The following is a 12,874-nucleotide window of genomic DNA, read 5'->3' as shown; positions in this document are numbered from 1 at the left end:
GTTAATAAAATGTTCATCCCCGTGGGAACTCTTAACCCTATAGTTTAACTTAAACCAAAATACAGTATATATGTATTAATTTTTTCTAATCTCCGCAGGACACATCAATATCAATATCAATATCAATCAATCAATATCAATATCTATATATATTAGAAAAGAAGAACTTTCATAGTGACATGTCAGCACCAGATTAATTCTTAGTGACGTGTCAGCACCAGATTAATTCTCATAAAAATTATTCCACGTGTCAATTTGTTAGAGGATATAATTTTCAATTAATATATGTTTTAATTTTATATATTATAAACTAATTAATTGATATTATTTTAGGAGATATAATTTTCAATTGATATATGTTTTAATTTTACATATTCTAAAATATTGATTCATATTATTTTAAAAGATAAGATTTGGTCTTTTAATTTATTTTTAGAATATATTAATTAATCTTTATTGAATTTTCGATTTTTTTATTAATTCGGGATTTTATGAGTTTTTATTGTGATTTGCTAGATTTTGTTAGTTTTTATCTATTTTATTTAGTACCTTTTTTAATATTATATTTGATTGAGATTTAGGTTGTTTATTTCTTAATTTTATTTAAATTTATCTTATTATTTATTTAATTTTAATTCCAGGAAATATTTTCTTTTATTTTAGATTTTTTTTAGAGTATATTAATTAATTTTTCTTGATTTTTCAGATTTTTAATTAATTCAGGATTTTATGAGTTTTTATTATGATTTGCTAGATTTTGTAGTTTTTATCTATCTTTATTTAGTACCATTTTAAATATTAGATTTGATTAGGATTTAGGTTGTTTATTTCTATCTTATTATTTATTTAATTCTACGTCCGGGATATATTAGAAAAGAAGAACTCTCATCAGGCAGATTTAGTGACTTGTCACTCTCACGTTAATTCTTAGTGACGTGTCATTCTCACAATAATTCTCATAAAAAAATTCCATGTGTCATTTTCAGGTTAATTCGCATAAAAAAATATATTTTTAAATTTTAGATTTGACTATGATTTATGTTGTTTATTTCTTGATTTTATCTTAATTTATTTTTGATTTATTTTTAGAGTATTAATTAATTTTTATGGTATTTTTATTGAATTTTCGGATTTTTAATTAATTCAAGATTTTATGAGTTTTTATTGTGATTTGCTAGATTTTGATAGTTTTTATCTATATTTATTTAGTACCTTTTATAATTTTAGATTTGATCAGGATTTAGGTTATTTATTTCATGATTTTATCTTAATTTATCTTATTATTTATTTTTAGAGTATTAATTAATTTTTATGGTATTTTTATTGAATTTTCAGATTTTTAATTAATTCAATATTTTATGAGTTTTTATTGTGATTTGCTAGATTTTTGTAGTTTTTATCTATCTTTATTTAGTACCTTTTTAATTTTTAGATTTGATTTAAAAGATTTGTCCTAATTATCTAATATTTACCTAGATTACTCCTTACTAAATTTATTTCATCATGATTTAAATAGATTATTAATATCTGAATTTTTTTTCATAAAATTTTAAAATTTTAAAAGATTTGCCCTAATTATCTAAGATTTACCTAGATTAAATAAAAAACTAAAAATTCAATAAAAATACCTTAAAAATTAATTAATAAAAACTACCAAATCACAATAAAAACTCATAAAATCCTTAATTAAATAAAAATCCGAAAACTCAATAAAAATAACCTAAAATTTAATTAATACTCTATAAATAAAATTTTTCTTCACCTAAAATTTATTTCCATAACAAATCTTGAAACCGATTTTTTAAAGTTAATTTTAAATCTGAGAAACTTTTTCATAAAATATTAAAATCTTATAAGATTTACCTAAATTGCTCCTTACTAATACTGCATCAGTCATCTCCTCCCCTACATGCCTCTACTGTGAACCGGTTGGCATGGAGGAAAAAATGAGGAAGATCACTCGAGTATGCAACTTGCTTTATGTGGTGCTAATAATTGTGTAAGTTGATAATTGTGTAAGTGTTTAACATAAATGTTTATGCTTCGCTTCCTAAAGGTTATTTTTTGTTGTTGAATTTGATTGACCTAATTAGTGAGCACTATATTTGGTAGTGTTGATTCAATTCCTAAAAGCCATGGCCTTTAATTTTCTCTTAATTTGTTCATTGTTCCCTATTTTGTGATTGTTTTATTTAATTTCATATATGCTTTAGTATTTGTTGGTGGTTTCGATGATGCTTCCATATCTCTTAAATAAACTAATGTTGTGATGCTTCCTCTTATGCAACCATTATTCTGAATGTACTTAATCGACCAATTGATAGCGGACTTACATGCTTTTTTCATTCCCATTTCAAGTTTATTTAATTGAATCATTGTCTTCTAGTTTTGGCTGCCAAAACTTCATCTACAATGTCAGCATCATGAAGGCAGAGAAACTCTTTCAGAAGAAGGGACGTCCAACAAATTTGACCCAGGATCCCAGTTAAAGAAATGAGATTTAGGTAAGATACTTATTCATATGATTGCTTTCAATTCCAAATTTTGCTATTTTTCTTATTATTTAATAGCTTTTTTTTTGTTGTCAATTGTAAATCGCTTTTAGACATAGCTATAGTCTCTTTTATTTTGCTTTACTATCTCAATAGTGGAAGCTTTTTTTCAATTAGTACATGGGTTAAAATTCTAAATTTGCTTAACTAAAGCTCTGATTCTATTTGATTTTCAGGCAGTTTCCTATTTGGCTCAAGAACGATTGGGGTTATGGTCCGGGAACTGCATCCTTATACCTGTCACATCCATGGGTATTAGTTGTACTCATAGCTGGATCTTATTCATCGACATCTCATGGGTATTAGTTGTACTCATTAGTTGTACTTGTTGGGGGAGACAGGGGAGCCCATGGGCCGAGGAGCAAGACACTAAGAGATCTCGACGCCACATCTTAACCCAAAACCTTAAGGCATTAGGTTTAGGGGTCACATCTCTTATAAAGTCTTCTCCTCACCCAAACTTAACCAATGTGGGACTCCAACTCCGCACTTGAATTCTCAACAATCTCCCCCTCAAGTGTGAGTAACCACCACATTATCATGGCCCCCCTTCGCGGAAGCTTATCCACTCTTGCACCGTCATTCGCTTCACCGCGTCAACGGAACCCGCCGCCTAGCCACACCGCTAGGAAGACTTTCGACACAAGGAGTCGTAACCATGGCTACACCAACCATCGGCTCTGATACCACTTGTTGGGGGGAGACAGGGGAGCCCATGGGCCGAGGAGCAAGACACCAAGAGATCTTGGACACCACATCTTAACCCAAAACCTTAAGGCATTAGGTTTAGGGGTCACATCTCTTATAAAGTCTTCTCCTCACCCAAACTTAACCAATGTGGGACTCCAACTCCGCACTTGAATTCTCAACAGTACTCACCTTTTTTTTGTAATTCAATTGTTTTCCACTACCTAAACATTATTTCATTGTTCCTCTCAATCTGTTTTGTCCATCTCACATGTGCAATGTAAGCTCTTGCTTGGTTTGCAATTTGGTTTTGTATTTTTTTTCTATAACAGATGCATCATCTTGCACAATTTAAGATCATTCTCAATGATGTAGAGTAAAAGAAAGACATTGATGCTCCCAACCACCAAAGAAGCATGACGATGATTGATGATATGTGATGGATTTGCAAGAAATGGAGCTTGAGTTCTGCACCAAGAATAGTATAAAATGTGTTATTCTAAATACAGTTGGTGGCTACTATACAGCTCTAAAGGATCACACTTCTTGATAAATGGTGGCAAAAAAGAGCATGCAAAGATCAATGTTTGTTGTAATGATGTTTCAAGGTATCGCCACCTATGTATAAGTAAATCATTCTCCTATTTTGACACGTGTTACACTGAAAATTTTAAAATCTTCTTTTTAACTTTAGAGATTTTTTATGCACATGTAACGTGAGATATTATTTTATATAAAAAGTATCATTATATTTTTTTTAAACAATTATTATACTCTAAACTAATTGATTGATATTATATTAAATTACAAATAAAATCAAATGAGATACCAACCGAATGCATTCAGTTATAAATGGAGAGGAGAAATTTCTGCACCAAAAATCTATTACCAAAACAAATCTATGTTGGCTAATTTAAAAATTTTAAATATGAGAAACTCTTTCATAAAATATTAAAATCTTCTTTTTAACTTTAGAGATTTCTTTATATATATGTAACGTGAGATTTTGTTTTATATAAAAAGTATCATTATATTTTTTTAAACAATCATTATATTCTAAACTAATTGATTGATATTATGTTAAATTTTAAATAAAATCAAATGGGATACCAACCGAATGCATTCAGTTATAAATGGAGAGGAGAAATTTTTGCACCTAAAATTTATTACCAAAACAAATCTTGATTGAAAACATGAGACAAACAACGAAATTAAGCTATCAACTATATATTCTTCTTCTTATGCATCAAACTTTCAAATTAACTTCATTGAGAAGCTAACAATATAGATTTTTTCTACTTGATAATCATGTTATTCTTTGAGAAGCATATAAGCATAAGTGCATAACCTTTCTCTCTCGCTCTGAAATTAGCTTATCAAAACCCAGAAACCCAAATCAAATTTTCTCTCACATGTGCTAAGGAGATTACTACTTTTAAGGCATGACATGAATCTAAAAACTAAATAGTAAATGTCATGTAAACTCCAAATCTTTCAATGATAGCATCTCATGCTCCTTCTTCTAGATATCCCTACCAACCTTGACTTGTCTTTGAGCCATCAAAAAAATTTGAAAATAGGAAGAGAAAATGAAATCACTTTCTAGAACCATAAATCTAAAAAAAGGGAAAAAGTAATAAATGATGAGAATCCATACATCAATTTTTCCATCATAGATCGTAACACCAACCTGAGCAATATGGTGAGTCTCAAAGGTAATCACACCGCTCTGCCATGGGATTAACCCCGTCATTACGAATACTTTCTTCAACCTACAAATCAAGGAGAAAAAATCACAAATGTTATTTAACCCAAAAGTCCTGAAAATGCATAGAAGCCAAAGATATATAAGGACTCTATAGAATATCTGTTAAGATTTAGTTTATTATTAATCTAACAAAGAGATAAAAAGAAACTAAATCTATCTAAGCCAATCTCTATTTAAATAGATATTTAAAAAAATTCAATAAAAATACCATAAAATTAATTAATACTCAAAAAATAAATTAAGGTGAAATCAAGAAATAAACAACCTAAATCCTAATCAAATCTAGGATTTAAAAAGGTAATAAATAAAGATAGATAAAAACTACAAAAATCTAGCAAATAAAAAAAATCATAAAATCATGAATTAATTAAAAATCCGAAAATTCAATAAAAATTAATTAATACTCTAAAAATAAATAATAATATAAATTAAGATAAAATCATGAAATAAACAACATAAATCCTAATCAAATCTGAAATATAAAAAGGTACTAAGTAAATACAGATAAAAACTAACAAAATCCAGCAAATAACAATAAAAACTCACAAAATCCTGAATTAATAAAAAATTCAAAAATTCAATTAAAACACCATAAAAATTAATTAATACTCTAAAAGTAAATAAAAATTAAATTAAGATAAAATCAAGGAATAAACAACCTAAATCCTAATCAAATCTAAAATTTAAAAATGTATTTTTTATTAGAATTAACATGAGAATGAAAAACAAAAAATAAAAAACCTAAATCCTAATCAAATCTAAAATTTAAAAATGTATTTTTTTTATGAGAATGACACGTGGAATTTTTTTTTATGAGAATTAACATGAGAATGGCACGTCACTAAGAATTAACGTGAGAATGACACGTCACTAAATCTGTCTGATAGAAGTTCTTCTTTTCTAATATATATTGATTGATATTGATTGATTGATTTGTTAGATTTTGGTAGTTTTTATTTATCTTTAATTAGTGCCGAATTTTTATCGTACTTTTATTAAATTTTGGGATTTTTATATAATTCAGGATTTTATGAATTTTTATTGTGATTTGCTAGATTTTGGTAGTTTTTATCTATCTTTAATTTAGACTCACAAATCTTGAAACCGATTTTTTAGAGGTAATTTTAAAACTGATTTTTTTTTCATAAAATTTTAAAAGATTTTCCCTAATTATCTAAGATTTACCTAGATTAAATAAAAAACTAAAAATTCAATAAAAAGTAATTAATAAAAACTACCAAATCACAATAAAAACTCATAAAATCCTTAATTAAATAAAAATTCGAAAATTCAATTAAAATAACATAAAATTTAATTAATACTCTAAAAATAAACTTTTTCTCCACCTAAAATTTATTTCCATAACAGATCTTGAAACCGATTTTTTAAAGGTGATTTTAAATCTGAGAAACTTTTTCATAAAATATTAAAATCTTAAAAGATTTGCCTTAATTATCTAAAATTTACCTAAATTACTCCTTGCTAATACTACATCAGCTATCTCCTTCCTTACATGCATCTACTGTGAACCGGTTGGCATGGAAGAAAAATGAGGAAGATCACTCGAGTATGCAACTTGCTTTATGTGGTGCTGATAATTGTGTAAGTTGATAATTGTGTAAGTGTTTGAGATAAATGTTATTGAGTAATTAGATTATTTTCCTCATCCTCTTTTGATATATTTGTTAGAATGATTTTCCTTCATCGTTTGTGGGGTGAAATTAAAGGTGTCCGTTGTCGATTTGAACGACCGTGATGAAGGGAAGGTTCTGCATGAGATAATGGATGCCAGTAGGGGAAGGCAAAGGATCACGCGTCCACCTAGCGCACTTTCTTCTACAGAGAGAGATGGAGAAATGGGCTTAGACATAACAAATCTACATCCATGGGTGATTCTCAGAAGAGACAAAGAACTGGATTTGATTTAAATGATACACTTATGTTTGACTTCTTTACTTATCAAGTTTGAATTACTTTAGTGAATTTTTCATCATGCATTTTTATTTTCTTTGGTCCCCTAATTAATTGGATTCATCTTACATCTTGAGACTGCTGCTAACTAATAATATAAAAAACATAAGCTTGAAGTCTAGCTATATGCAGGGGAGCTGTTAATAATAGCTTTACTGCTTGCTGCGACATATGTGGAGATAATTGCACACATATTCAAGTTCAAGAAACTTTACAATATTATTTGCATAATGTCCTTTGTTACATTATTAGGAGTTGTCAATGGTTGTTTTCCCTTATGATGTTCTTTGACAGGTTATGATGAGCTATAAGGTATGTCAGAAGTGGGTTTTTTTTTCTTAAAGGTTAGGGACTAAAAACTTATTTTAAGCCTTTTGTATTTGAGTCTCTCAGAATCATGATGACAACTTTATTACTTCTGCTTGATCCTGCAATGATATTAATTGACAGAGTCTCCTCATGATTTGTTTATTTTTTTGTTTGTTTCCCCAATTTAAGTTCTTCCTTGCTGTGTTTTGATTTTCTTTTGCAACTGGGTTTTAAGACTTTTGAGTCATTCTATGTCTTTGACTTCTCTGCATTTTTAGGAATTTTGGGTTAAATAACAGATGTGATTTTTTCTCCTTCATTTGTAGGATGAAGAAAGTATTCCCAAAGACGAGGTTAATCCCATGGCAGAGCGATGTGATTACCTTTGAGACTCACGATATTGCTCAGGTTGGTGCTGCGATCTATGATGAAAAAACTGATGTATGGTTGTTTGGTTTTCTCCATCTTTCTTTAACTCTTCAGTTACCAAATGAAAATATGTTCATTGCAAGTTATGAAAATATGTTCATTGCAAGGTATGCAAATATTCTTATCTCAATGAACTCCTACTTTTACCAATTCTTCACTACCTGCTTCAAGATCACATTTTTTTACTTCACTTTGGGACTGTGAAATTATGACAATTCAAATGTATGTTATGTTCTGTTACAATTGGGGTAGAATTGACCATAGCTTTCAAGGTTGATTACAGTTGGTGTAGAAATGTGGATCTACAATTCATATTTTTAATGAACTCATTTTCTTTTATGTGAGTACCCATTACCAATATGATCCGTGCAACATGTTTGTTGAATGTCCAGACTAAAAAACCAATTGTGGATTTCCATTTCATATTTGTCATGAATTGACAACTATCTGATTTGGAGTGGTTTATGTATGGTTAAGCATTACGTATATACTTTTGTGGTAGCCATCGTATTAACGTTCATAAAGGCTATGTTTTCCTAACTCTTATTGTGGCTGTTATGTGTTTAATGTAATGACTTAGATACTCTCTTTTTTTGGTTTATTTCTCCTAAAATATGGATTATGTTGGTTTTTCTGCTTTTTCACTGATGGTAATTTTTTGTGTTTTTTTTTTGTTAGCTTTTGTCTTGCTGCCTTGGACTGATTGTGAATGTTGCAGATTGAGGTAATTTCAATTTTTTTCTTCCATTGCTTGAATAGCTAATTGTACTGCAAATTTGTGCTGGTGGAATTTATAAGGTAACTCAACTTGCTTTTGTTGAATTACCATATTGCACCTAAAATTTATTTCCAAAACAAATATGAGGCTTGAGACTCCATTAAAGTGATGCCAAATTGTTGAAGGATAAGTCAGAGCAGCTGTTGAGCCCAAGCTGGGTGTTTGCTGACCAAAATCGTTTTGATGGCTAAAAAATACTTTTGACCCCTTATGTTTTAAGTTTGTGCAAATTCTGCCCATACCTATTTTTGTCGATGTTTCTACCCCTCATGTTTTCAAACAGTGCACCGTCTACCCCTCCGTGTCAGTCTAGACGTTAAAAAACTAACGGAATGAGCTGATTTGACTTTTTTTTTATATTTTTTGGACCTACAACGTGGAAATTACAAGTGAAAATTGAAAAAGGGGCATGAGAGATTCAAACTCAAGACCTGTAAGTAGCAAAACATGCATTTAACCAGTTCAGTTACATACATAATTGATATATACCTCAAACAAATTTAATTTATATCATTTCCTTGATCATCATCAACTTCATATACTTCTCTTCATCTCTCTAATCCACTCAGGAACATCTCCTGAGAAAGCCTGACTGACGGAGGGGTAGATGGTGCACTGTTTGAAAACATGAAGGGTAGAAACGTCGACAAAAATAGAGTAGGGGCAAAATTTGCACAAACTTAAAACATCAGGGGCCAAAAATGTTTTTTAGCCATTTTCTTTTGCATATGGTGTATTGTAATGCTTAAGATAGAAGATAATACTTGGAATCCCTCTTATCTAAGTGTCAGAAAGAGGAAGTTGCACTTGTATATTTAACCAATTTTAGTCCTTTTACTTATTGATGAGTGTGTACAAAATTTCAGGTGACCTTTTGATGGGTGAGAAAAAAGATTCAGGTTTATAAATAAATCTCCTTTATTAGGAGATCTTGAAAATGCTCATCTATGTTTTGCTTTGTTTTGTGAGTTTCAGCACTTCGAGTATATTAAGATTTTTAATCTTCGAAATAAAAATTTAATAGTAATTTTTTTTGTGGTACAAGGATTAAAAAAAAATCATGTGTGTATGTATATACATACGATTACAATTAATTAAACTTAAATCACACAGAAAGAAACTTTTATGAAGAAAAAAAATTAATGTTAAAACTAATATAAAAGTTTAATATAATTTAAAGTGTTTTTTTCACAACTTTTTATATCTATATAAATAAAACTATAGATTGCACGAAATGCACGGGTTTCAATTTAAGTCTTTTTGTCCACTTTGCTCATCATTCGAGACTCTTCTATTTCATTTGTTGTTTATTAATTTTTTAATAATCAATTTATTGATTGATGTATCAAATACAATAGACATATTTTCCGTGCAATGCGCGGGTAAAAAACACTAGTATATTAAAAAAGAACTTCTATCACGCTGATTTAGTGACGTGTCATTCTCACGTTAATTCTTAGTGACGTGTCATTCTCACGTCAATTCTCATAAAAAAAAATTCACGTGTCATTCTCAAGTTAATTCTCATAAAAAAATACATTTTTAAATTTTAGATTTTATTATGATTCAGGTTGTTTATTTCTTGATTTTATCTTAATTTATTTTTATTTATTTTAGAGTATTAATTAATTTTTATGGTATTTTTATTGAATTTTCGGATTTTTAATTAATTCAGGATTTTATGAGTTTTTATTGTGATTTGCTAGATTTTGATAGTTTTTATCTATATTTATTTAGTACCTTTTTTAAATTTTAGATTTGCTTAGGATTTAAGTTTTTTATTTCATGATTTTATCTTATTATTTATTTTTAGAGTATTAATTAATTTTTTTGGTATTTTATTGAATTCTCGGATTTTTAATTAATTCAAGATTTTATGAGTTTTTATTGTGATTTGCTATATTTTTGTAGTTTTTATCTATCTTTATTTATTACATTTATATGCTTACAAAACACTAAAATTGAGTGTTTGAATTTATGATATTTAAATATCCACATCTTTATTATGATTGTTCTTACATTCTTAACATCTTAAATATTTTATAATTTAAAATATTAATCGATGTATCAAATACAATAGACAAATTCCCCATGCAACGCGCGGGTAAAAAACACTAGTTATTTTTTAAGATTATGATGTCATGTTTATATTTTCTGATTTTTTGTAATTTAAATATTAAATAATTTCATATTTTTAAAAATAATTAATTTTTTAATATTTTATTTAATAGTCATTAATGATATTAGAATAATCAATAAAAGTTTTTTTTGAAAGTAATAATTAACAAAAGTTAATTGTGACTTTTTTCAACAAAAAAAACTATAGTATTAATTTGATATTTAATGGTTTTAATGATATTATAATAATTTATAAAAGTCAATTATGATTAAGATATATGCTTATAAAGTATTTTTTAATGATTTGGTTATTTTTTATATTTTAAAATAAAAAAAATGAATGTAATATTTTACGTTCAAAATGATATCAAATATGTCATAAAAAAATTTGATATCAAATAGTTTTAAATAATTGATTTGTAAATTAACTCAAAAAAAAATTGTATTTCATTTTTCATATATACATCATGAAGATTAAAATGGTTTTTGTACATTCATTCAAAGCATAGCAAATTAGAAAAAAAAATGAAATTAAATGTAATTGGGATAAGAAAAAAAAACTTAAATAGGTGATATACATATTTTAAAAAGTACGAGAAAATAAATATGAAAATGTCTGATGTATGTTTACAAATGACTCTTAATTCGTGCATGTGCGTAGGAAAGTAAAAAAATAATATTAAAAAAAATCTCATGTTTATATATCACTCCTCAAACAAACAAACAATATTATGTTAAAAGTTTAAGTTGTTCTTTCTAAATAATCAAGCGATGAGAGTTGTGAGACACATAAATTAAGAGGAAAAAAATCCTAAGTTGAATCCTAGAAAAGTGTAATTTATAGGTTCCCTTTACCACATAGGGGTTTACAATAATAATAAATTTTGATTGTGCTATATTATAATTTTTACTTTGATTATGCCATTTTAGAAATATAATTTTACTATATTTCTTTTTACTTTATTCCATATAAAGGGATTATGTCATTTGAATCCTTTATTGCAAGTGTTACCTCTAGTGCGGAAGAACATCTAAAAAAATACATGAGTGAATACACAGGGGTACACAGCAAATCCAATCCAGAGAAATTTTGCAAGCACATGAGTTGCATTATTTGCTTGTCTATAAACATGAAGAAATTCAACAAAAACAAAACTAGATGCTAACTTCTTGATTTCAGCAGCCACAAGACCCAAATATGTGTTGCTCCCCGAGGAACTCTTCAATTCTTTCATGAGCTGCATTACCATTCGTGTTTTACTTCTGGATTATATTGTCAAAATTCATAAAATATTAAAAAAACTAATAATTATGTACATTTTTTTATTTCTTAATATATTTCTAGAAATGTAAATTGTTACTATATCTATATTTATTTCGGAAAAAATAAGCTAACCTTTTTTTAATCATAAATTAAAGGCTCTAAATTAAATTAAATTCTCGTGATATATCGAGTGAGAAGTACTAGTAACACTTGTTCTTTTGACATCAGTAACTCACTTGTTGAAGATATATTCTAACACACTTTTCATGATTAATTTATTTTTCTGAAAAACTAACATTTTTTTTCACTTCTTAAAAAAATTAAAAATCAATCAATTACCAAAATATATCAGAATGTCTATTAAAAAATGTGTGTTACTAGCATTTCCTATATAATTAGTCTCATGTTCGGACAAGGCCAAGCTGGGGTTGCCTGATCTCTAATGTCTTCTGTCTTCATCATTTCTCTGTGGTATCATTTGATTCCATCTCCAACTTTCCTACCTAGGTAGAAAGGGCAGATACGAAATAGAGTCAGTCCAAGGATTTCCTTTTCATCGTATCATCACGTTTTCCTTCATCCTGAAATTCAATCCTTGTCATGTCAATTAATTTTTCTCTCCTCCTCTTTTTATTCCTTTTCTCATATATAAGAGAAAGTTATGAGAAAGTGTAGGTGAGTGTCACAAAACTATTTTCTTAAGAGTGAAATTTATTCACACTTAAATTCAATGGGCAAACTAGGGCATTAGTTTTAACACCCCCTTATTAATCTCACACCCTCTTTTATTTTCTAAATTCCCTTAATACCCTCTCTTATAAAGAGATAGTCAAAGTGTGATAGTATTTTCACACATATAAGTGTGAAACATTTTCACACTCAATGTGTGTGAAAATATTTCACACTCACTAAGTGTGAAATGCTTAAAACAAAAGGAAGAAGGTGAAGAGAGAATAAAGATACTCAATTCGCACAATTGTGTTTCACACTCAAGGGTG

This window comes from Lotus japonicus, chromosome 1 (genome assembly GCF_012489685.1).
Source record: "Lotus japonicus ecotype B-129 chromosome 1, LjGifu_v1.2".
Classification (NCBI taxonomy): Eukaryota; Viridiplantae; Streptophyta; class Magnoliopsida; order Fabales; family Fabaceae; genus Lotus; species Lotus japonicus.
The sequence above is the reverse complement of the archived record's forward strand: the minus strand, read 5'-3'. Positions refer to the sequence as shown.